The sequence below is a fragment of the Neolamprologus multifasciatus genome, chromosome 14 (assembly GCF_963576455.1).
Source record: "Neolamprologus multifasciatus chromosome 14, fNeoMul1.2, whole genome shotgun sequence".
Taxonomy (NCBI): Eukaryota; Metazoa; Chordata; class Actinopteri; order Cichliformes; family Cichlidae; genus Neolamprologus; species Neolamprologus multifasciatus.
Window position 1 is genome coordinate 3,616,832 of NC_140452.1, and position 27,585 is coordinate 3,644,416.

General features: G+C 41.4%; 1 protein-coding gene across 1 annotated transcript in view; it reads right to left on the reverse strand.

Annotated features, from left to right (window-relative positions):
* LOC146503262 (leucine-rich repeat and fibronectin type III domain-containing protein 1-like protein) overlaps positions 1–17,436 on the reverse strand; it is a 359,063-nt gene extending 341,627 nt beyond the window's left edge. The window contains exon 1 of the mRNA XM_085130612.1: positions 17,322–17,436. The gene's annotated coding sequence lies outside the window, so the exon portion shown is untranslated. The remainder of the gene's footprint in view (positions 1–17,321) is intronic.
* Between the last annotated feature and the right edge of the window lie 10,149 nt (positions 17,437–27,585).

Genomic DNA, 27,585 nt, shown 5'->3' on the forward strand with positions numbered 1-27,585 from the left:
GCTAATGCAAAAACAACACATTCAATAATGAAATAACAAAGACGCTTCAATCATGAGATTCCTTTGAGTTAAATATATCTAATTTAACTAATGATGATGATCATGCATTATCTGAAGGCCTATGAACATAATGAAGTCATGACCATGTTATGCTTAGTTAACCATCTGCAGTTCAACAGAGCTCCCACAGAATTCACTGCACCGTTGTATCAGCAACCTCGAACATCCTTTAAACTGCTCCTCATTTTTCTTTGTCATTTTTTTTTACTATATATAATTTTGAATACATTTCAGTAGATGCTATCATTAAGAACATATTTTAAAGAAGAACATTAGATTTGGTTATTTTATATACGCTTGTTGACAAGGTTTTGCATGAACTGCTTTTTAATGCATGAAGTTATGTATGAGTTTGTGACAATTCATGTGTGAGTGTGTGAGTGTGTGAGTGTCAAAGACTGTTAAGAGCCTATCAGAGCTAAATGTGACATGTGGCTGTGTAAATAGGCTGAGCGACAGAACTGATGAGAGCAGCTTCCAGCAGGCAGCAAGACCACAATTACCACCCAGCTTCAATCTTAACCTCCACTCAGTGACTGTTTCACTGGCTGTAGTAAAAAAAAAAAAAAAAAAGGGTTCATTTTCCTACCTCTTTGCAGTAAATCTCAGTAAGTTAATAAAATATAAATGGAGGGAATGAGTTTCCATCTGATGCCCTACCTTTCCCATCACTCAAAAAATATATAGAGAGATATTTATCCAAAAAGAGTTCAACCCTGTGTTTCCGGGCAGCAGAACTATACTAATATAATGAAATCTATGTTTTCTGGAGTGGTGGGTTGGTGCACTAATGTGGGCATCGCACCCGAATGTTGTGGTGAAGAGAACGACCTGAAACCAGTACCTTTGATATTCCACCTCCTATGGTGGTGAGCTCTGGGTATTGACTTAAACACAAGGTCAGGGATAGAAGTGGCTGCAATTGGCCTCAGAAATACACTCAGCCCAACATCCACACGGCGTTCAGAGAAGACCTCCAGCTTCTTCCCAAATTTTAATGGAAATGCATCGATTTAAGCACACTTCCTCTTGGATTTTTCCCAGGTATGCCCAGACCAGTGGGGGCCCCGAGACACTCAGATGTCCGTCCCCATCCCCCCCCCCACACACACACACACAGTTTATTTATATATTTGCCAGTCATGCTGTGTAATCTTAAAACTTTCATCAAAGTAATTCACTGACTCACTGTTAACAGGATTCAGTGGGCCAATAACTACAAAGTAACAGCAAGCAAAGTTCAAAACGAAGGAAATATCAAGCATTAAAAGCAATGGACGTAACCATGTAATTATATCTGACATTTAAAAATGTTAAGGAGTCTGGAGTAGGACTGTGACAGGAAAGGATTATTGAAACTTGTGCTCTGATATGCAAAGAGGAAAAAACTATGATGATAAATAAATGCAGTAATAAAATATATATATATATATATATATATATGAACACAAGCCAACAGGAACCGTAATAAAGTTGCACAAATGTCAGCCACAGCCAAATTCCTCCAGCAGGTAACAGGTGCTGAGAAGCCAGCTGAATGGCACAAGGTGCCATGCACAGAGGTCTCCATCCAAACTCCAGAACCCCGAGGCTCCATGAGCACCAGAAAGAGGGAGGGTGAGGATTAGTGAGTGTCAGAGCCACCATTCAGGATGAAACATGGAGCATCTGCAAATATATCAGCAAGAGACAAACTACTCCACAAATCCTTCAGGCAGCTAAAGACAGACGGCGATGAGAAACTGGAGCAGTGATCTCAGAGGAAAGAGGAGCTTCAGGAGCTGTGACCCCGACACTGGAACAGGGGCTGCAGCAGATTTCAACATAACACTCCAGAAGAGTGCAGTGCTAGGAACAGCTTTCAGCTTTTCACAGAACCTTCAAACTCCCAGGCCTCTGGTAGAGGATCTAAGCTAGAAGAACACACACACATAATTAATAAGAACCTAGATTTCACTCATTAGTGATGATTATGTTTGAGTACCCTCGTGTCCGACTAATGATCTGTGAACAATCGCATGTTTAGCTGTGAATATAACACTTTATTCTTAGAGCTCTTTGTCTTCATGCTCTGGGCAAGGGCAAAGGGAAGATCAGAGTGAAGGTCGCAACAAAAGGCACTGATTGAGAATAATAGGGACAAATGTTTCCTCATTAAAATGTTCTTGAGTTGTGTATCTATGCAGACCACACTGGTTCTGTATTTCCTCTCTCTTTGTTCCCAACCGACAAAATGATTTTTGGCCTTCGGTGAAACAACAGTAGAGTCTCTCGGTGATTTTTAGGTCGTTTTTCCCAGTGTTCAGGACAGATAACTGCAACTATTACACAACAGAGTAATGAAATTGATAAATGAGATCACTGAGGCTTTTACATGCAAGAAGATTACAAAAATGTATCTATGCAGTGTATTTAAATCTTTTTTTCTCTAACCAACACTCTAACACTCGGTTAATTGACGATGATAAGAGAGGGTGGAAACAGTTAATTAATAGCTATAATTATTCCCAATTTTCTCTCTATTTTTCCCCACAGCTGGACCTGAAGGCCCGAGTTAAACTAAAGCCTATCATTACCAAAACATTCAATTCTAGACGTAAAGTAACTTCATCTATACCTCTCACATGAGGATCGTTAATTCTGAAGAAAAAGTACATTTTTCATTCGCAGATAACGATGAACTGTACTGTGCAACGCCGTTTTCTTTGGGACACACATGTTGGCAGCTCGACTGATGGCGTTGACTCACGGTGAGCATGGGCGCTTCAACTCAGCTTATATAAGCGAGATGTCAGGCATGTTGTGACTGATCCACAGAATATTTGACGGAGCCCAAGTCAAGCCTGCTCCGTGACCTTCGGGCCACATCTGGCCTACAAAACATTCGCTAAGGGTTATCTGAACCCTCTTTGAAAAAGAAATTCCTAGTAAAATGAATACAAAGAAATAAATAACCTAAATAAAGCTTACAGGGAGTGGATCTTATCATAGTTATAAAACTCTCTCAACAGCACAAGTCAATATTTATTCATATTCAATAGACTGCGACCAAATCGTTCCCACACAGCTATTGTTTCTGCAGGGGTAAAACAACTGGACTCATTACAATTAGCTCAGAGATAATATTTTGAAACAGCACAGTTACCATTGTGCTGGTTTCCTCCCTCTTAATCCGAAACCTCCCCGCAGCAACAGGAAGTGCCGGGCCAGCCCCTTTAATTCTGTCCAACAATAAACGGCCCAATGGTACGGCTGTCCCAGAAGCCCCTGCGGTTGCCATGGCAGTTAATAAGTCTCATGAAGATCAAAGACACAAAGAAGATTGTTGACTCTCCAGGGGAGGCGAGTCGAGCCCAGAGGAATGCAATTAAGGCTGACGCTGGGATCCTCGTTGTACCTGATGTTACGCTAACAAGAGCTGATCCTGCTATAGAACTCACAGCAACTTCCGGAGGCAAGATCGCTATCTGTATGCAGGAATGTACCTGTGCATGCGTGCGTGCGTGTGTGTCTGTGTGTGTGTGTGTGTTCCAAGGAAGGAGCGAGGCTGAATTAAGCAGGTGGTGTCTGAAAGCAACACAGAGCAGGTTCTGAGTGTGTGTGTCTGCAAAGCAAGCACCAAACTGTGCACAAAAGACTACAGCGCACATCCCAGTTTAACTGTGTGGGGGTGTGCATGCGAGTGTGCAAAGTGAAGGCCCTGGGTGGGCACAGACGAACACGTGAAATGGATAATGGGCGCTCACTCAAGGCAAAAAGCTCACCTCTAACGACACAGACTGATGGTTACAATCACTATAATCACTAATAGATTTAGTGTAACCACCAGTTTAATGTATTTTTTTTATGAATTGTGGAAATAACTTTGAACCAGAGAGAGCACATTTTATTTAATTACACACAGAGCTCAATTACTGGTTTTGTGTGCAGTTCCTCTCAGGCAGCGGGGACGACCATTAGGAGATGTGTTTGCTAAACATTGTGTTTGATGCTCTGAATTGTACTTCCTGTGAGGATGCGAAATCTGTCGCGTTAAAATCTATTCTCATACCACTCCTGATTGTGACATTAAAATCTTTCCCACAAAGGAAAATTGTCAAATAAAATGAAGCACAAACAGGAAAAGTGAGCCTTCATAACATAAATTACAGAGAGATGAACAGAAATAGACTGTTTATACATTTTTCTCCTGTCTTGTGAAAAATGAAGACTTTTATCTGGTAACGTCTCCTTTATGTCCACACATGGTCAGTGTTTCAATCTTTGGCATTTGTGCTTTGATCCTAAGAGCCTTTTAAAGGAAGACAGTCCAAAGAGCCACACTGCTGCTGTGTACTCTCAGTTGGGGACAACAATGTGTGCTGCGCTACTCTTGTCTAAATTCGTGCTGTTGTTAGTTTAGTGTTAAACCAATGAAAACGTTTGTGATGAAGTGTTGTGCCTCTTCCTCTTCACTATGAACTCCAGCTGTCTTCTGTCCTGTTCAGGTCAACCTCTCAGCCGTCCAGCATTCTACCCTCAAACAGCATCGTCTCCACCGGGCCGTGCACTGCTGTATGTTTGGAGAACTGCATCCCTATAACGTCTCTGGCTGACTTTCAAATTCCTGTTCTCTGTGTAGCTAAAGATAACGTGGGGATTTACGCAGGGAGGATAAACATGTGCATTAGGAGGAAGGTGGTGAGCTCCATCAGTTTGTCAGCCAGCAGGCCGTGGTTCATGTCCAACTTTGAGACCAAACAATTCGTTCCATCCATCCATCCATTCGCTTCCGCTTATCCTTTTCAGGGTCGCAGGGGGCGCTGGAGCCTATCCCAGCTGTCATAGGGCGAGAGGCGGGGTACACCCCGGACAGGTCGCCAGTCTGTCGCAGGGCCAACACACAGGGACAGACAACCATTCACACTCACATTCATTCGCACATTCACACCTAGTGACAATTTGGATTTTCCAATTAACCTATCCCCACAAGCTGCATGTCTTTGGACGGTGGGAGGAAGCCGGAGTACCCGGAGGGAACCCACGCAAACACGGGGAGAACATGCAAACTCCACACAGAAAGACCCCGGCCTGATGTTGGAATGTTGGAATTGAACTCAGGACCTTCTTGCTGTGCGGCAACAGTACTATGGTAAATGGCCTGCATTTGTATAGCTTTTCTAGTCCTTAAGGACCCCAAAGCGCTTTACACTACATTCAGTCATTCACCCATTCACACACACATTCACACACTGGTGATGGCTACAATGTAGCTGTGGCTACATTGTAGCCACAGCTGCCCTGGGGTGCACTGACAGAGGCGAGGCTGCCGGACACAGGCGCCACCGGGCCCTCTGACCACCACCAGTAGGCAAACATGGGGTTAGTATCTTGCCCAAGGATATTTGGCATGTAGCCAGGAGGCAGCCTGGGATCGAACCACCGACCTTCTGATTAGTGGCTGACCTGCTCTGCCACCTGAGCTACAGCCACCGTGCTGCCAATTCGTTCCAATTTACTTTTCACTGTCACTCAGTGCTTGGTTAGTTTTAGGCATTAAAACTGTTTTGGTTAAAATTTGATTCTCAACAACATTAAAACTTCCTTTAAATCTAAATCCTGTGGCTTCAGATTTAAAGTGTTAATATGTAATTTTGGGGGTAAGAGCCTCATCCTGTTACTAAAGCACAGACATTAAAAACAAGACACTTGTGTGGACCTCTGACACAACAGCTAGACCGATGTCTGTGGTCTTAAAGAGCCGCTCTTTAGACCCTTGTTGAAATGCTAGTACAAAATACTCCATTATAGCTCATAAAGAACTATATATATCAATCACACATTTACATGTGACAGTTGTTATTTAGGTAAGGAGGCATGTGTTATTATATGTTATTGTTTGGCCGTTCACAAGAACATTTGTCCAAAATTCTTCATAAATTTTCCTCACATTTACTCACACAGTGTGTTTATTGCCTATTGGAGGAGAAATGTGATAAAAATGCAAACACGATAGAATCTAGCGCCGAGTTACTGACACACACACACACACTAAAATTGACTTATCATCCTAATGTTCGGTGAGCCATTATGGTTTGATGTTAATGGTGTAGTTTCTTGTCTACAACAGAATAATCAGGAAGATCAGTGGCACTGGAGACACAGTCAAAGGACTAAATGCAGCGCTGCCATTACCTTAAAGGAATCAAAGAAAAGGCAACAGTCAGAATTAATTAGTGTGTAACTCTCTTCCAGTTCGTGCCACTTCTATGGCCTCCACTGAGTATCTACTTTGCTTTTGAGAAGTAATTATTTCGTGATAATGTGAAACATAAACCTAGCAACACTGTGAATCTCACAAATACACTCAATTCAAAAAGCAACAAATCAGGAGATTCGGCCATGAGATTGACATGATGAGATCTAAGATGAAAGCACAATATTCTCCAAGTTGTTGGTGATTGTGAAGTGAAGCATTGGAACATTGGAAATGTGACAGACAGTTTAACGCACACACTTAATATTTTTAAATTTCTTTTTTCAATCGTATAACCGAGATATACTGCTACCAGGAAATCACAAAGTTTGCTGCTTGTTAACGGGACAGTGGTGGAACTTCACGTCCTCTGTCCCACCTTTAGTGACTCTGTCATTCCCTTGTAAGGTTCAAACCAGAAAATGGAGTAAAATGATGATGGGAGGATGTCAAGGTCACAGTGTGAGGCTAAGGCACCAACAAAATGCTCATAATGTACAGTGGGGCAAAAAAGTATTTAGTCAGCCACCGATTGTGCAAGTTCCCCCACTTAAAATGATGACAGAGGTCAGTAATTTGCACCAGAGGTACACTTCAACTGTGACAGACAGAATGTGAAAAAAAAATCCATGAATTCACATGGTAGGATTTGTAAAGAATTTATTCGTAAATCAGGGTGGAAAATAAGTATTTGGTCAATAACAAAAATACAACTCAATACTTTGTAACATAACCTTTGTTGGCAATAACAGAGGTCAAACGTTTACTATAGGTCTTTACCAGGTTTGCACACACAGTAGCTGGTATTTTGGCCCATTCCTCCATGCAGATCTTCTCAAGAGCAGTGATGTTTTGGGTCTGTCGCCGAGCAACACGGACTTTCAACTCCCGCCACAGATTTTCTATGGGGTTGAGGTCTGGAGACTGGCTAGGCCACTCCAGGACTTTCAAATGCTTCTTACGGAGCCACTCCTTTGTTGCCCGGGCGGTGTGTTTTGGATCATTGTCATGTTGGAAGACCCAGCCTCGTTTCATCTTCAAAGTTCTCACTGATGGAAGGAGGTTTTGGCTCAAAATCTCACGATACTTGGCCCCATTCATTCTGTCCTTAACACGGATCAGTCGTCCTGTCCCCTTGGCAGAAAAACAGCCCCATAGCATGATGTTTCCACCCCCATGCTTCACAGTAGGTATGGTGTTCTTGGGATGCAACTCAGTATTCTTCTTCCTCCAAACACGACGAGTTGAGTTTATACCAAAAAGTTCTACTTTGGTTTCATCTGACCACATGACATTCTCCCAATCCTCTGCTGTATCATCCATGTGCTCTCTGGCAAACTTCAGACGGGCCTGGACATGCACTGGCTTCAGCAGCGGAACACGTCTGGCACTGCGGGATTTGATTCCCTGCCGTTGTAGTGTGTTACTGATGGTGACCTTTGTTACTTTGGTCCCAGCTCTCTGCAGGTCATTCACCAGGTCCCCCCGTGTGGTTCTGGGATCTTTGCTCACCGTTCTCATGATCATTTTGACCCCACGGGATGAGATCTTGCGTGGAGCCCCAGATCGAGGGAGATTATCAGTGGTCTTGTATGTCTTCCGTTTTCTGATGATTGCTCCCACAGTTGATTTTTTCACACCAAGCTGCTTGCCTATTGTAGATTCACTCTTCCCAGTCTGGTGCAGGTCTACAATTCTTTTCCTGGTGTCCTTCGAAAGCTCTTTGGTCTTGGCCATGGCGGAGTTTGGAGTCTGACTGGTTGAGGCTGTGGACAGGTGTCTTTTATACAGATGATGAGGTCAAACAGGTGCCATTCATACAGGTAACGAGTGGGGGACAGAAAAGCTTCTTACAGAAGACGTTACAGGTCTGTGAGAGCCAGGGATTTTCCTTGTTTGAGGTGACCAAATACTTATTTTCCACCCTGATTTACGAATAAATTCTTTACAAATCCTACCATGTGAATTCATGGATTTTTTTTTCACATTCTGTCTCTCACAGTTGAAGTGTACCTCTGGTGCAAATTACTGACCTCTGTCATCATTTTAAGTGGGGGAACTTGCACAATCGGTGGCTGACTAAATACTTTTTTGCCCCACTGTATATCAGAGGTTAAACAGAGAAATGACAGCGGTTCTGTCAGTTCTGGATACTTGCCTGTTGGATTATCTTTGCATTACCAGGATATGTCCTTCAACGCACATATTAAACAAATATGTAAGACTGTGTTCTTCCATTTGTGCAACATCTCTAAAGTTAGAAATGTCCTGTCTCAGAGTGACGCTGAAAAACTAGTTCATGCATTTATTACTTCCAGGCTGGACGACTGTAATTCATTATTATCAGGAAGTCCTAAAAACTCCCTGAAAAGCCTTCAGTTAATCCAAAATGCTGCAGCAACAGTCCTGACAGGGACTAGAAAGAGAGAGCATATTTCTCCTGTTTTGGCTTCCTGTTAAATCCAGAATTCAAAATCCTGCTCCTCACATACAAGGTCTTAAATAATCAGGCCCCATCTTATCTTAATGACCTTGTAGTACCATATCACCCTATCAGAGCACTTCGCTCTCGCTCTGCAGGCCTACTTGTTGTTCCTAGAGTATTTAAAAGTAGAATGGGAGGGAGAGCCTTCAGTTTTCAGGCCCCTCTTCTGTGGAACCAGCTTCCAGTTTGGATTCGGGAGACAGACACTATCTCTACTTTCAAGATTAGGCTTCAAACTTTCCTTTTTGCTAAAGCATATAGTTAGGGCTGGACCAGGTGACCCTGAATCCTCCCTTAGTTATACTGCAATAGACATAGGCTGCCGGGGATTCCCATGATGCACCGAGGACAAAGAAATGTGGTTCAACAACCAATCACAGCAGATGGCCCCGCCCCTCCCTGAGCCTGGTTCTGCTGGAGGTTTCTTCTTGTTAAAATGGAGTGGACTTCCCACTGTCGCCAAAGTGCTTGCTCATAGGGGGTCATATGATTGTTGGGTTTTTGTCTGTTTTTTGTATAATAGAGTCTTTACCTCACAATATAAAGTGCCTTGAAGCAATCTATTGTTGTGATTTGGTGTCCCTATAAAGAAGACTTAATTGAACCTGGACCTTGTACTACAAACTTCAACATACCCAACCACATGATTGGATCAGTGGTTGGTGGTAAAACACATCGTAACACATAATTCTGTGACATCTCTGTGTGAGAGAAAAAGTGCTGCAGAGTAATGTGGTATTAAACGTGCACTCTTTAAAAGCTGTGGTCAGAATAACTGGTAAAGACTACATTCATAGAGTTCAGCATATTTCAAGCTTGGAAAAAAGGCAGCAAAAAGTTGATCTGGGAAAGACAAAGACTTGAGACACTGCCGAAAAACCTAAGAACTTCATTGCATCATATGGATCTTGCGCTGTCTAATCTGGAGCAGGTTGGGTTTATAGCACAAATGACTAAGTCAATACAGCTCCGTAACAAGAGAATCACCTTCATAGTACTCCACAAAAACACAACCCTCGTATGTTTTTAACACAGCACTGTTGGGGATCTGAAACTGGCCTTGGAAATATACATTTATCTCATGATGACACGAAGGAAAATACTGTGAACCTCTTGGGGAGGTGGTGGTATTTCACAATGGTCTGACAGCTGCAAAGACAGAATGATGAGGGCCAAAGAAAGGCAGGCAGAGAGACGTAATAAGGGTGGTAGAAGTGAGAAAGACTCCAGAGGTTGTGTGACAGAATAGTCAACAGACATTGTGTGAGTTTGTATAGCTAGTGTGGCAGGATAATTGGTGTCAAAGTTCAGCTGAAGAGCCTGTCAATGCTGGGCTCTGCAGCCTGGCCCACTGTCTCTGGCAACAAAGGGACCAACAAAGGTGGAATTTTTTTGTTTTTTGGAAACAATTTTAAACTGACCCTGTCGGAGATCAGGGACTATTTTGTTGCTCTATGAAACAATGATTTTGAATTACTGCCATTGACCTGTGATGTCTCACAAAGGTCACCCTTAACTCTCTAATGCACGCTCGCACTTCACCATCATTCACAACAACCACCTTACTCAACATGTTACGCTTCCACATTATGCAAATGATTAGTGCCATTGCATTACTGGATGTGTCAAAAATTCATGCAAAAGGAAACAAAATTCATTAAAAAACTAAAAGAAGAAACAAAAAAGGGCCCCAAAGGCACTGATTAAGACAACAAACCAGGAAGTCCAGATTATCTGTGAACATTTTCTATTTTTATCTCACAAAGTGGATTAAAGAGAAGGGGGTTCAGGTCCCCCGTCTCCTTAAAAAAGGGGGAGAGTTTTACAAAAGTGACCGTTTAGTGGCAGAAGTTATTTTGTATTAATCTGAAGTTATTGTTCACTTGATAAAAGGATAAAATCAGATTTCAAACAAACAGAAAGGGCCAAAGGTCGAGTTCACTGTGATGTAAACAGAAGAGGAGAACGTGACAGTATTCACATTTGGTTGGTTACTAAGACGATTAATAGGATCTTTTATTCACATGTTTGTCTATATATGAACTGTAACTTGACTGGTTGGCGTATGACCACAAGGTGAAAATTCAGTCCAAGGAGTTGCTGATCCACAGTCAACTCACTGATTGGGTCAATGTTTTGTTAAAGTCTTTAAACATAAAACATAACTTTGGGTGAAAAAAATAAATATAGAAGAAAAAATAAAAAACCCTTCACTTCTCCAGAGACGTGAACACACCATCTGCTGCACGCGTGTCTGAAGACAGGCGTGCTGCACACGGGAATTGGTTTCGGTTTGAACAGACTTCAAAGACCACACAACAAACTTAAAGGAGTTAAATCTATTGGAATTCATTCAAAAGAACAGTGCTGGGACCGTCTTACTGGAACTCAATCAGAAATCTTATGGATGGAGAATATTTGAGGTTTGAAGTTTTCTTTTGAGTGTTTTGGGGGAAAATAACACTTCAGTTGAAAATCTGGTCTGCTGATGTTTTGCAGCTCAAGGGGAAAAGTCTAAGAGAAAACTTGACTGTTCCAATTAAAAACATTAATAACCGTACAAACCTTTTAATGCCATAAAGTAACGCGCAGAAACCTTAAAATCCATGGACACCAGCTTTCATTCATTTTTCTGTTGTGTTTATGCAAAAGCAGCATATATACTATGAGAAATTACTGTGCTCTGTCCACGTGCTCATGGACCTCAAAGAAACCCTGCGTGAGTCTGGAACTGGATCGAGCCGGTCTGGTTGCTTGTTTGGTATCAGGTTCAGTTGTCGCCAGTCTTTTGGGTTCTCTCCTTGTTTGTAATTGTTCCCCCATGATAGACAATCATACATAACAAAGGACTTCTGAACTGTGAGTGCACATTTGAAGTTAATTTTAATTTTAATTTTAATTTTATTTATTTAGGACAGTGCATGTTAATGAACATAAATGTCAAAAAGATTACATGAATGTAAACATACCAGATTATAGCCAAGGGCTAATTTCCATCTGTTGTCTTTAAACATAAAAAACAGACTACATCACTGTCAATGGGTGTGTTAACCCTTTAAAACCGATCGGAGTGGGCACGCTCTGTTTTGCATAACTATTTTTAAATCCCGGTAGCTCTGCAACCACATAAGCTAGCGCAATAATTTTTTTTGCATATGAAACCGGAGGAGTTGTACTTACATCTTATGCCATCAGCTTGTCCTCGGTCACAGTTTCCTTCCACATATAGCTTTGCAAAAACTGCATAAAAACCACTTGCAGCAACAAAAACATAATATTCCAGAAACACGCTTTGCTGATCCGATCAGCTGTTTGTAACACTTCCTACGTCCATCAGCACGAACTATCGCATGTCCGCCATGACCTGCCTGAAACTGGAAGTGACGTCATTTTCGCGGAAATGTAGTTTTTTACCATCAGGGCCTCATGAGCCTATACTGGTGTTTTTAAAAGTTATCTTTGACTTTATGACTTTCTGTGTGGTTTCTGGGATGCTTAGGACTCATATTGCACTGCTGGAAATAGTTTATTTTGATGCATATGCTGCTTTTTTGCAAATTTGCACAATAACATTTATTTTCGTTTTTCCTTCAGTATATAAAAATTGGTGTATTTCAAAAATAAAACTATGAAGACACTCAAAATAAATTTCCTGTGGTGGGAAACTATTTTGTGCAACTTTTTTGTATTTACAGTTTTGAGGGATAAGCCTCTTGAAATATATGTTAAAAAAACAAAAACGATTTTCAATTTTTTTGTAGTTTATTGCACTTTTTTGCAATTTATGTAATTACTATGCACTTCATGCAGACATATTATTAAAATTTAGGCTGTAATGGTTGTATTGATGTATATCAACTTGAAATGCTCCCAAAAATGGCTCCACAGCATGTAAAAATATAATATAAGCTGTGGCGGACTTGGTTCTATGGTAGGTCTTAAAGGGTTAAACATAAAAAACAGACATAATAATTCATAAAGTTTCATCATTCATTCATAATAAAAACACATGACAGTGGTGGTGGGAAGCCGGTTGTTTGTCAAGTAGTTTTAAACTTCTTTTATAAATGTTTTCAATAGTTTTAAGTGTTGTTGGACAAGCAAGTGACCAGGACGTCAAACAATAGTCCATATGAGAGATGATCATTGAGTAAAAATACGTTTTTGCAACATTCATATTTAAATTATTACGTATATGATTAAAATTTCAATTATTAAATTTAAGTATCTGGAACACTTTATTTATGTGACTCTTGAAGGATAATGTTGGGTCTAGAATGACCCCAAGATATTTAAATTCTGGAGCTAATTCAAGCTCTACTCCATCCAGCAATAAGTTTGACTGCTTCAAGTTTGGAAAAATACATACAGATAGTTTTTGAGGTGTTCAACATTAGGCATGAGTCCTCCAGCCAGCTATGCATTAATGCTAAAGCAGCTGTAAGATCTTTTGCCACCTGCTGGACACCATCTGCTTATATAACTGCATCATCCGCATACATTTGAGCAAATATATTTGGACAGACTTCAGGTAAGTTATTGATAAAAAGATAGAACAATAAGGGCACAAGAACAGATCCTTGAGGAACCCCTGTATCACAGTCTAAATATGGAGATTTAACCCCATCCAACACCACACACTGCTTCCTGTGTGAGAGATATGAGGCAAACCACTGAAGAGCCTGACTGGAGATATTAAACTGAGTCAATCTGGACAACAATATCTGATGGTTTACAGAGTCGAAAGCCTTCTTTAGATCTAAAAATACAGCTCCAACACAGGGACTCATGTCCAGCAGGCTCTTCAAGTTCTCCACTAACATACACAGGGCAGTATCTGTGGAGTGATGTGCCTGAAAGCCAAACTGCAATGGATGTAATGAGGGGTGGGTGTTTTCTAGGTGAGCAGTGAGGAGTGTAATCACATCAACATATGTCTATGTTCAACAACCAGGTGGCCTCAGATTCCTCCTGTATAACCAGCCTGGTGTTGGACTACGACGTCATCTTTTACTTATCATTTCTTCTTTTAAAAAACAAAAATAATACTGATCAACTTCCATAATCCCAGTCATGTTAAAACTCATATGTTAAAATAGTAACAGATTCCTTTCAGTATCTATAAGATTCTTCCATTAAGGCCTCCATGAATAAATAAACTTCTCCAGGGCACCGTAGCTAAACAGAGCACTCACATATTGGGGCAATGAAGCATCATATGATCCATCTGTTTAACTCCCTCCCTGTAGTCCCACTAAGCAAGCTAACAGTGAATTAATTATTTCTCTTTCTCCACTGCTCCCTCTTTAATAAAGATGTTTAAGTCCAAATGGTTTCGCTTTTGCGTTTGCATCAGGGCTTGTTTTTCAGTTACTGTTTGCGTCTTTGCTTACATATTGACCACAAGAGATCATTAACTGTGAAGTGTTAATGCTCACTCTTATCTTCTGTGATCATGTGAGCTTCTCTGGCAGAAATCACAACATTTGGAGGATGTTCAACTATTAAGCAGAAATAATTTGATATCTGTGGTTTTATCAATGCGTTGGTGTATCCAGACGCAGCACTTAAGCACTCTCTTATGTTTTCTTCATTTGTTCTTTATCTGTGCTTTTAATTCTGTTACAGTACAAAAGCATGAATTGTTTATACAGACGCATTTGCAAACATCATTTCCTTTAACTTTAATCCAATCCAATTTTATTTATAAAGCACTTTAAAATACCCAGCACAGGAACAAAGTGCTGTACAGAAAATAAGTTAAAACAATAGAATAACAGAAAACAGCAAAATAAATAAATAAAACACATAAAACATAAAATTAAAACAGCCCTATATTAAAACAAAACAAGATAAAACAGCATCGAATCACCTAAAAACAACTAAAATAAAAAATAAAAATAAAAATAAAAAACCAACATCTCACATGGTGTCAAAGGTCAGGGTAAAGAGGTGGGTTTTCAAGAGTGACTTAAAAACAGGTAAAGAAGTGGCCTGTCTGATCTCTAAAGGAAGCTCGTTCCACAGTTTTGGAGCTGCTACAGCAAAAGCACGATCTCCTCTAAGTTTACGCCCAGTCCTGGGTATCTTCAGGAGCAGCTGATCAGCTGACCTGAGAGAGCGGGTGGGTGTATAAGTCTGTAGCAGCTCAGAGAGATAAGATGGAGCGAGGCCATGGAGAGCTTTAAAAGCAAATAAAAGAATTTTAAAATGAATCCTAAAAGAAACGGGCAGCCAGTGAAGTGAAGCTAAAACAGGGGAAATGTGCTCAAACTTTCGAGTGCCAGTTAAAAGACGAGCTGCGGCATTTTGCACCCTCTGTAGATGACTAATATATGACGCGCTGACCCCAATATAAAGTGCATTACAGTAATCCAGCCGAGTGATAACAAAGGCGTGGATTTAAGAGTATCCTGACAGAAACAGGAAATACTGTTGACAGATCAACATGTGCAGTGCACTACCAAGGCAACAAACAGCTGGAATAAACCATCCAGCAATGTTAACGACTCCTACAAGCCCTCCCTACTCCAACTCCTGCAACTCTGACCATCTTCCATTGTTTCTGATGGCCGCACACAGAGCTGTGCAGAAACAACAACTCCAGGACTGTTTTGAACAAACACAACGGGAACTGTTTGCTCAGCGAGCTTCACAGAGCACACAGATAGAACTGAAGGACTATACATCCGATATATACCGAAACATGGATGAACAAAGAGGTGAAATCCCTTCGCAAAGCATAACTCTGAGATCCTCACAGCCTGCAGTGTTACCAGGTCAAGTAAAAAAAAAGAGGTATAAAGAAAAGTTCAGAGATATCTACAGGAAGTGTGTGGAGGATCACTTTAACAGCAATGATACCAGGGGCATGTGGAAAAGCATCACAGCCATTAACTGACCACAAAGGCACAACACTTTGGCCAAAAAAGTCAGCACTTTTGTTGCCCACTTTTACTCCAGTAACCACACTCCACTTACGAAGACAACAACCATGAGTGCCGAGTCAACCACACTAAACTCTGCAAGGCCAGGCCATGGAAAACTGCTGGACCAGATGGAGATCCAGGATTAAAATCTGTGCTGAGCAAGGTTGTTATCGTTAACGAAAACTAACGAAATAACGAAAACTAGAAGTGAAAAAACATTTTCGTTAACGGAAATAAAAATAAAAACAAAAAAAGGAAAACTAACTAAAATTGGAATGAGTGTTCACAAAACTAACTAAAATTAACTGAATTTATAGCAAAAATGTGTTTAGTTTTCATTGATGTGTGCGTGTCATACAAGAGTCAAGGGTGAAAATGAAGTTTAGTTTCCAGATTTTTTTCTTGCTGTGTCTCATTATGCCAGCAGGTGGCAGCACGTTAGTCGAGTCGTCTGTGTCGCTGCTCCGTCCACGCGCAGAATCATGTCAGGAAAAGTCGGAAGAAAGCGCCAGAGTCCAATTTGGGATTACTTTGAATATGACTGTGTTTTGGATAAAGCAAGTGTCTTGTAGTGGAAAGAGACAAATTATGAGGGACATTTCTAAAGGGAAAAAAATCCCACAAACCTTAAAGTGCACTTGAAAAGCTCACACAAGAAGGCTAACCTAGCTTAGCTTGAGAAGGTAAGGGAGCACACTCAACCCTCATCCCCAGAAACAGAAGCTAACCCCAGGCAAGGCAGCGTGATGCATCCCGAGACAACAGGACGGGGATATCTACACAACTGTGTGAGTCAATTACCTTCAAAAAGTTTATCAATTCACTTGAACCAAAATTACGAACACCCGGTGCTGCGAGAGTTAATAGTCTCATTGGGGCCAAGATATACATTTTATAGTTGCCTGGTATCAATGGTTGTTCATCTGCCTTTATTTATTTATTTAAAGAACCCATAGGTGGGAATGTGAGTTGTCTGTCTCTGCGTGTTAGCCCTGCGACAGACAGGCGACCTGTCCAGGGTGCAGTATGGTAGCTGGAATAGCAACATACCCAAGGATGAGCAGAATGACTGATATGATGAAACTGGGATTTTGTTACACTTAATTATTGCAAACACAACTAAAACTATAACTGAAACTAATCAAAACTAAACTGAAACTAAGGATTTTCAAAAAATAAAAACTAAACTAAACTAGCAAACAATTGGCAAAAACTAATTAAAACTGATATAAAATTGAAAATCTGAAGTCAAAACTAAATAAAAATAAAAACTAATGAAAATTGCAAAACTATTAAAACCCTGGTGCTGAGGCGTTTACAAGTATCTTTAACTTATTCCTATCTGTGGAAACGGTCCATGCATGCCTCAAGTCAGCCATCGATGCTCCAGTGCCAGAGAAAGCAAACTGAAACTGAAAGACTGGTCCTCTCCCACATCGAGACCAATATCCTTACCTCTCTGCAATCACATCACAGGATACCATCCCTCTCTCCATACAGCCCTGACTCATCAAGAGGAGCGGGTCACATATGTTAGGATGCTATTTGTAGACAGCAGCTCTGCCTTTAATACTTCTCACCCACAGACTGCACCAGTTGGATCTCAGCTCACCAGTATATGTAACTGGATCCTCAGTTTCTTGTCAAAGCATCATCACGGTTTGGCACCAGTTTCTCTTCAGTCAATGATGAATCGGTCTACAGAGTGGAGGTGCACGATGGGGTGAGATGGTGCCCAGTGAACAAACACTCCCTAAACACAGAGAGTTGGTCATCAGGGACTGGAAGGAGTGTGTACCAACCTTCTTGATGACTCACATCTCTGTTCAGTACATAGGCACTATCAGACTACACACAGTCAAGTACTATAGGGGGATGTATAGAGTAAAACACAGTAAAACGCATGCAGGACACGTTTGCACGGCTGACATAAAAAGAAAAATTGTTGAAAAGAGCAGCGGGGAAGGTAAACGTAAAAACTCAGCAATAAAGAGATGATTAATCACCTCCCTCAGTCTTTTTATTTAAAGGTAAAATAGCTGCGTTTAAGTTCGGGCTGTTTATTGGAGGTGCATGTTTGTTGTCGTCTAAGACCCAGGATGATAAATCTGCAGCTATCATACACGTTGGATCAGGCAGCTGATGGTTAAAAATCATTTTTAAAGAAGTTTAAAGTTAAAGAAAAGTAAATTAACAATCTGATTGGAGCATTTCTGCATTTACTGCAACAACAACACAGCCAAAACGGTCTCCTGTTATGTGGACAGGAGAACACAAACGGTAGTTTGACTGCAGATTTATGAGTACTGCATTCATAAAATCATATTACTGGCCCTGCAGAATAGAAATATATTGGAGAGTACTTCAATTTCATCTTTGTCTAATTGACTACATTTCAACATGGAGATGGAGAAAGCTCTATCTTTCCTTTGAAGACAAACTAAAGATGGATTATTAATAGCACTCTAAATAGTTCATGCTGATGTTCATCACAATGAATCAAAGTTTGACCAGGCCTTTAAAATCTGCAGTGGTCCTGCAGACTCAGATATTTCAAATAGCTTCCATGTGGAGTTCACATAGTTGTCAAATTTAGCCATACATGTTCCCAGGCGAGCCCGTTCTCACTTCCGAGGCGTAACATGCCGACGTTTTGTCACGTCCCGCGGCATTCCTGATGAACGCAAAAGGAGACCTTCGGCGTTGTTAGGGTACGCGGCGGGTTATGGCTGAAATCCAGTGCAATGACGCTCCCGCGGTAATAGACGTTCCAGCCCTGTATCCCTAGCCCTAACCATAACCTTTTCCCTGATCTTAATCAGGACTTTAATGATGTTAAATAGCGTGTTTCTAAGCGATTTGAAGAAAAAGAGCGAACATGTGTAGACTGAGTCCATACGGTTCTCATATTTCCTCATTTTTCCGAGGTCGTCATTTAGGAACGTGGTGGGTAGCCGAAAACGTAATATGTTGACGATTTGTCACCTAGCGTAAAATGTTACGCTTTGGGAGTGAGAACGTGTTGTTCAGGCAGCAGGGGCAGTAGCTCATAATCACATCAATCACATGCACAACAGCAGGGCCATATGTACACAGATGTGTCTGACATGCCTGAGCTGGTGTGAAAATGTATCATCTAAACACGTAGAAGCATCACGCTGTGCTGATATTCTCATTAAATCTGACTTTTCCAAAAATCCTCAAAAAGTCTGGAGCCTGAAAACTGCCCTGATGTGTTGGACTTTTCTGTTTAACTGCAAAACAATAGAGAAGAGAGAAGAATATAATGTGTGTATAATGTACATGACCTGACTATAATTCAATTAGCCTATAAAATGTCTCTGAGCTATAAAATCATTTCAGCACCATTAGAGTAAAAATCACACAGCGACGTCGTTGGTTATCTTCTGATCGGAATCAGAACCAGAAAGACTTCATTTATCCCCGAGAGGCGATTAACGTGGATTTGTTTCAAACATATGAGCAGGACTGTTTATGCAACAGATCTGAGACTTTCAATGTATCGTAGTGAATCATGTATACCCGTGAACAGTTTGCATGTTATTGCCAGCGTCGCTCCTTTCAGTCATAAACTGATATTACGCTGATGGCTCTGCACAAAGATGGCAGCCGGCTGCAGCCGACCTCCATCTTCACACAAACCATTTCAAAGACAACAAAACTGCAAATTCATTGCACACCAATAATTTTGACAATTGTGTTATGGTAATAAGTCTGTGTTACTTTACGTAACATTTTCTGTTATTTACGACCGTTTGATAAACAAACATCCACTTATGCTTAAGCAAATCAACCCTTACTTAAAAAATGCTTAAAAATATTTATGTTCCGATCTTGATGAGTTTCCTTTACGGGAAAATTTACCATCAGATCGGCGATGAAGCATAATCAGCTGATTAAACAGCCCTTAAGTGACAGATTACAGCTTCATTAATTAGCTTATTAAAACTGCATCAGCTGTTTGCAAAGGAAATCCTTTATGCGTCGTATCTGTGGTTTGATTGGGCCCCGCAGCAGATGCTGCAGAGTGGATGATCAGATCGAGGGCTGTCTCACTCCTCCTCTTTTCTTTCTCCTCCAGTTTGCTGCTCCATACTTTCTATGTGTTTTGTTTTGTTTTATTTGAACGGACCCAGGGTCTGTCCACAGGGACAAGGTCAAAGGAGGGAGAGTCTCCTTCCTGTGCTGGTGACAAAAAATAAGTTGCGATTGAAAAAAAAGCTTTCAAACTGACCTTTCTGTCATCTGGTTCCACTGTCAGTCCTTCCTGACACCTGAAACAAGAACAAGAAGTTCAGAATTAGTTTATTATCACTTTATCAGGTACGGCAGCAATGTTGTGATCGACACTTCAAACCCGCGGAGCAGAAGCACATCGACATATCAAGCTGCACATACACATAGAATAGCAGATCCATTTACTGTTGCTCCTTTCAGTAGATTAATGAAAACATCACGAGGCTTAAACACAGTTGATTATTTACTGTGATTCCTCATGAACAAATTTTCCAGCTGATGCAAAGATCTTTCGGCTGTAAGAGCAGCACTCAAGCTGCGGTCTAAACAAATTAAAGCGGGCGTCTTACCCCCATTCCTATTATATTTTTATTATGGCGGTTAGCGAGAAGGAAGGGCAGAAGAGGGAGCCGACACGCAGAGGAAGTAATGAGTCAGATTTGATGTTGCGAGAATATAGTTGAACCCACTGAGTCATCACGACACCAATTCTCATTTCATCTTTTAGCATTTGTTGCCAAACTGCATCTCTTCGCAATAAAGAAACGGAGCAACTCAGAGGCAAATGGATTCATTTTAAAGACGCAGAGGCGGCTGACAAATGGAAGTCATCATGCAGGAGAAGGAATGAATGTTGGCAAAAACAGCAGAATAAATTACAGGGACGAGTTTTGTTCCATCTACACGTCTGCCTATCTGATAGATGACTTATAAACAGTGGAAAAGTGAGGGCATGAGAGACGGAGTGTGATTCAGGGAGACACGGAGCAAAGAGGCTGCGACAGAAGCAATTCAAAAAATGAGCAAAAATAGATTGATCAATCAGCTTTAACTACAGAGCTTCTCGTCTCCACTTCTTTTCCCCATTTTGTCTTCTTTCTCGTGCCGTCTTCTTCCACTCCCCCATCATTCTTCCTTCAATTGTCCCATTTCCTCGTCTCTCAGATTTACTTCCCTGTTCTGTATCTTTCCTTTCCTCTTCCCAACTTATTTCAATGGAAATCTCATCAGACAGTGTAGATTATCAAAAGCCTTCTCGGGGTGTCTGCTTCTGAATGAAATTGGACTACTTGAGTTATAAAAGGCAGCCAGCTACTTTGATCTCAAGATAGCATCGCTAACGTCACAGAGTGCTCGACATTTGCGTGTGTGTTTTGGTACTTATGAGATCTTTTTGCAAGAACAGAAAATGCACAAGAGAGATGAGGTTGGAGATGGGGACATTTTGGGATTTGATTTAAACTAAGTTGGGTAAAGGATGGATAAAGCATTTGGCAGACAAGTGTATTAATAATGGAGCCTGGCTGGAGGGCCTCGAGGTACAAAGACAGGGAAAGTTGGTCTTTTTGTTTGTTGTTGTTGTTTTATCACGGGGTTAAAGCTAAGGCTTCCAGGTGTTTGACTGCAGAAGTAATTCAGCCTTATTTTGAGGCAACACCCACTGCCATTAATCAGGATGTTGGTGATTGTTGGTGACCCTCCCGAGTGTTTTTTTATCGTCTTATAATTGAGCAATAACATAACAGAAAAACAGCTGCTGTTAAAATAAAACCAAGACACAAGAAACTTTATTAAAGCCAACGAGTTCAACGTATAAATAACAGGAATGTATTTGTACTAACACTGAGATCGATTTTAGAGTTTAAATACTGGTGAATGCTGCCATGTCCGTGAAAACGACAACAACTACACATTCCAGTGGCTCAGACACAAGCGAGCCTCCAGAGACAATAACCAACTGTGGCCACCAGGTGGCAGTGTTTTACAGGCTGGATGCAAAGAATCAACATCCTTTATGGGATGTAAGCTTTTCAGTTTGGCATGTTTTAATTCAGCGGTCCCCAACCTTTTTTGCGCCACGGACCGGTTTATGCCCGACAATATTTTCACGGACCGGCCTTTAAGGTGTCGCGGATAAATACAACAAAATAAAACTAGTACCGGTACTGAAAAAAATACATTTTATTCATAACACACGTGAAAAGACCCAGGAAAACCGAGTAAACGATAAAAACGATAACAAAATAACGCTGAAAACCGATAAAAACCCTAAAAACATACATTTCACACCTGAGCCTCAACTCTCGCGGCCCGGTACCAAACGACTCACGGACCGGTACCGGTCCAAGCCCCGGGAGTTGGGGACCGATGTTTTTATTGACACATATTTCCCAGAGTAAGTATTGCTCGCTCTGCTCAGATGAATATTTTTGTTTTACTTACTTAAACAATTCAACTTTACAATATGCCTTTCTGGGATTTGGAGAAGCACCGCCTATATAAGGTCCATCAAGGTTTTTCTTTACTTGGAGAGGAGCAGTTGTTTGGCAAAACATTTGACCTTGATTGATTCCAGGTCATAACCCGGTCCAAGCTGACATCATGGCAACATTTTCTTGAGCCATAACTAAAGTGAAAGTGTCCCAGGCAACACAGATCAGGCTACGGAGCATGGCTGGATATTCTAGTGTAGTCTTTGAAGTGCTCCTTTGGTGGTCCCAGGTGGCAGGAGGAGGGTTCCTTACTGCCTGGAGCCCTGCATGGGTCCCTGATCTCGGCTCACACCTGCAGCCTCTCTCTTTCTCCTGCTGGGATGGGTGTGCTGATATCGATATGTGTGGCCTTAGGTCTTGGGTACTCCTGGGGGCTGCGCATGGCCCGGTTCTCGTGGATCCATCTCTCTGCCTTTGACTCCTGGTTGGCGTTACTGTAGCTTCAAGTACATTTCATGACAAAGACACACACACACACTCACATTTGACACTCTTTCCAATTTTTTTTCTGTTGCAGTTGGCGATATAGTGCGCATTTCTATTCGTACTGTATCCTTTTATTACATCTTCCCCTATTCTCCCTACCTTTTTTTCTCCTTTCCTGCCTGTCCTGCCTTAGACATTGTCATACTGTATAACACATATAATGTAATAACTGAAATAACACAAATGGAAATGAAGAAATAAGCGGATAAAAGAAAGACACAAACAAGAGGAGCTAACAGACAATTTAAAGAACTGATCTTGGAAAAGCGAGACATGTTTGGCACAACAAGTGCATTAAGATCATAAGTCTGATTGCAAAAGCTGCCAGGCAGGACAGAATTAAAAACACACACAAAAAAGACACAGATTAGGATGAAATCTGTTTACATGTTGCACAAAATGTGTTTCTAGTAGCATCCACCACCAGCTACTATATTTTGTGCCTTAATACAGAAAAAATAACAGATTCCTTACAAACACTGCGCTGCAGATGTCACCAGGTCAGGGCCTTCACATTAAACTTCAGAGTGGACCAGAGCCTGCGCATTGTTGTGAAGGAAGCACGGCTATGGTTGTCTAATACAATTATCTGTGGACCTTCTACACAACCATACAGCCCATATTCTGTTAAATCTTCCTCTGTGTGGTGTCATTACCGCTGAGGCCCTTTTAAAGACTATGGCTAAAAAGGAAGGCTGTGAAAAGTTCAAGCACACTTTGATGCTAAGTAGCTGAGCTGGAGGAGATATGAGTTCAAGGGAGGACTAATAGAAAATTATTGTGTGGTTTTCCTTTTAAATATAAAAGTTGCTATATGGGCTAATGGCATGCAGCACGGAAAGTTTTTATGCTGATGATGGTGTATAGTTTCAAGTATAAGTAAAGAAGTAAACAAGAGAAGTGCTGAGACATGAATGTATTAGCATTTGAACCAACAGACAGGCAGGCAGGCCCAAGCGCACACACACACACACACACACACACACACACACACACACACACACACGTGCGCTTCTTATATTGTAAACAAATTATGAAGTGTGTGTGTGTGCTACATGCACAACCACCAACACTGACAATAAACCTGTGCAGCTCTGAAGCTGTGCATTGAACCCCTGACTCTACCGCCATTATTACATTTACATTTGTGAAAAATGTTTCTAAGTTTTAAAACTTCATTAGTTGCATTACTCGTTTGTCCATCCATCCATCCATTCGCTTCCGCTTATCCTTTTCAGGGCCGCGGGGGACGCTGGAGCCTATCCCAGCTGTCATAGGGCGAGAGGCGGGGTACACCCTGGACAGGTCGCCAGTCTGTCGCAGGGCCAACACACAGGGACAGACAACCATTCGCACTCACATTCACTCGCACATTCACACCTAGTGGTAATTTGGATCCTAGTGGTAATTTGGATTTTCCAATTAACCTATCCCCACAAGCTGCATGTCTTTGGACGGTGGGAGGAAGCCGGAGTACCCGGAGGGAACCCACGCAAACATGGGGAGAACATGCAAACTCCACACAGAAAGACCCCGGCCTGATGTTGGAATTGAACTCAGGACCTTCTTGCTGTGCGGCAACAGTGCTAACCACCGTGCCACCGTGCTGCTAAACAAAATGTAATAAGAATATCATATTGCTACTATTACTAGTCCCCACTTGAAGTATGTTATGTGTTAAGTAATAAATAATTGGTTCTAACAGACAAAGCAGTGAGTAGGAAAACGGCAAATAGCTTGCATACTGTCACTGAAATGCTTCAAAGTGTCTATCAAACCTAATGCCAGTGTATTCCTACTGTACTGTTCATCCAGGTTAAATAATGAGAACCACTGGTGAAAAAAACATTGGTTGGAATTTTAAATTAAAAAAACATATTCTGGGATGTAAAATTGAATTATGAGAACCCTAAAAGCTGGAAATACCATGATGGACGTGACAAAAAGAAACAGAAGGTAAACTTTAAAAGGACGTTGATCATTAACCTTTTTATAATAACATCATCACAGCAACGTAAAGTTCACCTGTGGGTTTAACACAGCCCATTGTTAAATACAAAGAGAGCTACAGTATTATAATATTAATCAGCAGACTGACATGATCTGACACCTCAGTGTTTTTAATGACGGTCTTTGAACCTTGTCTCATTTCCTTTCTAAAGGAAGAGCCGGTGCATCATCTGAGATGCACTGAAGCACATTTTCTTGAGTTTCTTCCAACAGGAAGTAAAAGCAGCATCTTCTTTTAGATTTAATTGTGCATGTATATAAGTCAGTTGGTACAGTAACTGCACCAACGTTTATGATTGTCTTAAATTGTGTCCGTTCTAATTACTGATAATTATTTTAAAGAAGGAGGTAAAAACTATAGTAAACACAGCAGTGCCAAAAGGTGTTGGTCTCTATGGGTAGGTTCCTCCCTTCAATAACAACTCAGTTTGTTTTTCCCACCTGGATGTGTGAGCAAGAGCAGCCTCGTCTAAACTACTTCTACTGATTAAACTGGAGCTCCTGGATCATCTCACTAAAAGCAGTTGCTCAACTGCTGTGCAAGACCATCCATGAAGTTTCTGCTTCAGTTTTGGTGAGTATTATTTTTATTAGCACTCTGCTCTTTCATCCACACAAGCTAACCTTTGGCTTCAACAAACCAAAACGACAGTCGTCAAAATACTAACAATCCAAGATGTCTACAACCAATGGGCTTTGAACCAACGGTCGGCCATGTTGGCCACATCTAACTTAACATGCTATGATTCTTACAAGTAGTTAGGGTTTAGATGTTCAGTGGTTAAGAGAAGACAAAACCTCATAAGCAAAAGGGGCGTTGTAAATGTAAAAAAGAACCTTTAAATGCAGGACCCTGTGAGAAAAGCACATAACAGGAATCAGGTATTCAAATCTGCCTCCAGGTGATGTTAAAATATACATCATCCAGATACGAAAGAAGTCAAACTGACTGAAAGTCAAGTCACTACTAGTACTGAAGGAGAACCACTAACCAAAAATAACTGCACTCTTTAAAGTGCTTACAGTGACCAAACACGTTTGGTTTCAAGGAAGTTGCACAGGTTGTGCGACCCATCTCCATCAGACTCAGACTGAGTGCAGTCGGTCTCAAACAGATTGCAAATGGTTGGAAATTGATTGCCATCTATCTGTGAAGGTTCTCAGTCATCCAGGTCATCGTAGTCAAAGGAGCTTGCAAAGAAAAGCGTCTGGACTTCTTTAAGTTACTTGAAGACGTTTCACCTCTCATCCGAGAAGCTTCTTCAGTTCTAAGGTCAAATGGTGGCGAGTCCCAGATATAAACCTGGTGGGAGTTTCCCCCCACAGAGGGACCAAAGGACCCCCTGATGATCCTCTAATCGCCTGAGCCAAGGTGTGGAACTGGGTGTGGGTCCCAATCAGCCAGAGTTTCGGGTGAGTTCATTGTGAAACCTGGCCCCACCTTATCATGCGAATTCCTGAGGTCAGATGTCCCAGGATGTGAGTGGGCGTTAAGGCGTCTGGGAAGGGATCTCAAAACTGGATTATAGATGGCAGAGAGTTGGTGTCGTAAACCACCGCCTCTGTTCAAAGACAAAACCTTTGATTGCCATCTAATTTATAAATCCACACAGATCGCCTGCCAACTCATCTGCTTCTTCAAATAAGAACACATAGAAATGAGAGTTACTGAGACTTAAGGCAGGCAATGTACTGTAAATTGCACTAAATATGTTCCCAAAAAGCACATCTTTTTTGATGCTGATACACTATGTGTGTGACAGTTGCTGCTAGCACTGTTTATTTGTTTGGAATGAGAGATGTGCTATGAGAATGAGTGTGTAATTGGCACAGCTGGATGGCTCGAAGCTGTGAGCACAGTGCCAAAACTTTGGCTCTGTCCACTCTACGTATTCGTGCTCCATAATAATACTGAGATTATCAAACAGAGCAGAACTGAACTAATGTTAATGAAGGAAGGAGGAGAATCCTTAAAGTATCCAACAACTGTGTTTCATTGTGTGTTTCAGTCACACAATGACAATCTCTCACCTGTCGTCCAAGGAGCTTGGAAAGAAAAGCGTCTGGACCTCTTTAGGTTGCTTGAAGACGTTTCACCCAAGAAGCTTCTTTAGTTATAGGGTCAAATGGGGGAGAGTCCACCGTTTGACCCTATAACTAAAGAAGCTTCTCGGGTGAAACGTCTTCAAGCAACTTAAAGAGTGTCATGGCTGGGTCTGTGACCCAGCATTTTGAGTTCATAACATATTGTGTATTTCTGTTTTAAGTATGGGGATATGTTAAGTTCTTGTTTATGCATTATTAGTTAGAACCTGAGTCTTTGTGTTTTGTCATTTATTGTTTGGGTTAAACTCATCCACCTCTCTTAAACCACTAAGTTGTTCAGCCTTAGTTCTGTTTATTGGATCTCCTCATTTCCCCTTCCCCTGGGTCTTAGTCTAATTTGCCCTTTGTGTTTGGTCTGTCTCATCATGTTTCCTGTTTTATTTTGAAAGAGTCCTCTGTTCTTTGTTCATTGCATTTAGTTTCACTTCCCCTGTCCTGTCATTAGGTTATGTGTGTCAGCTGTGTCCTCATGTGTCACCACTTCCTCTGATCACCTCATGTGTGTATTTAGTCCTCAGTCTTGCTGCGTTCAGTGTCGCGTCGTCTGTGTTATCTCCCCTACCTCTTGTCACAGTTTCCCAGCCATAGTAAGTCATAGTCTAAATCTCAGTAGAGTCATAGTTTCCCAGTCTATGTTCAGGTTTTCCAGTTCTGTGTCCTCGCCTCTGTCTGCTCTTGGGTCCTCTACTCACTCCACACGGTCTGCCCCGGCAGTCCGCGACAAAGAGGTCCAGACGCTTTTCT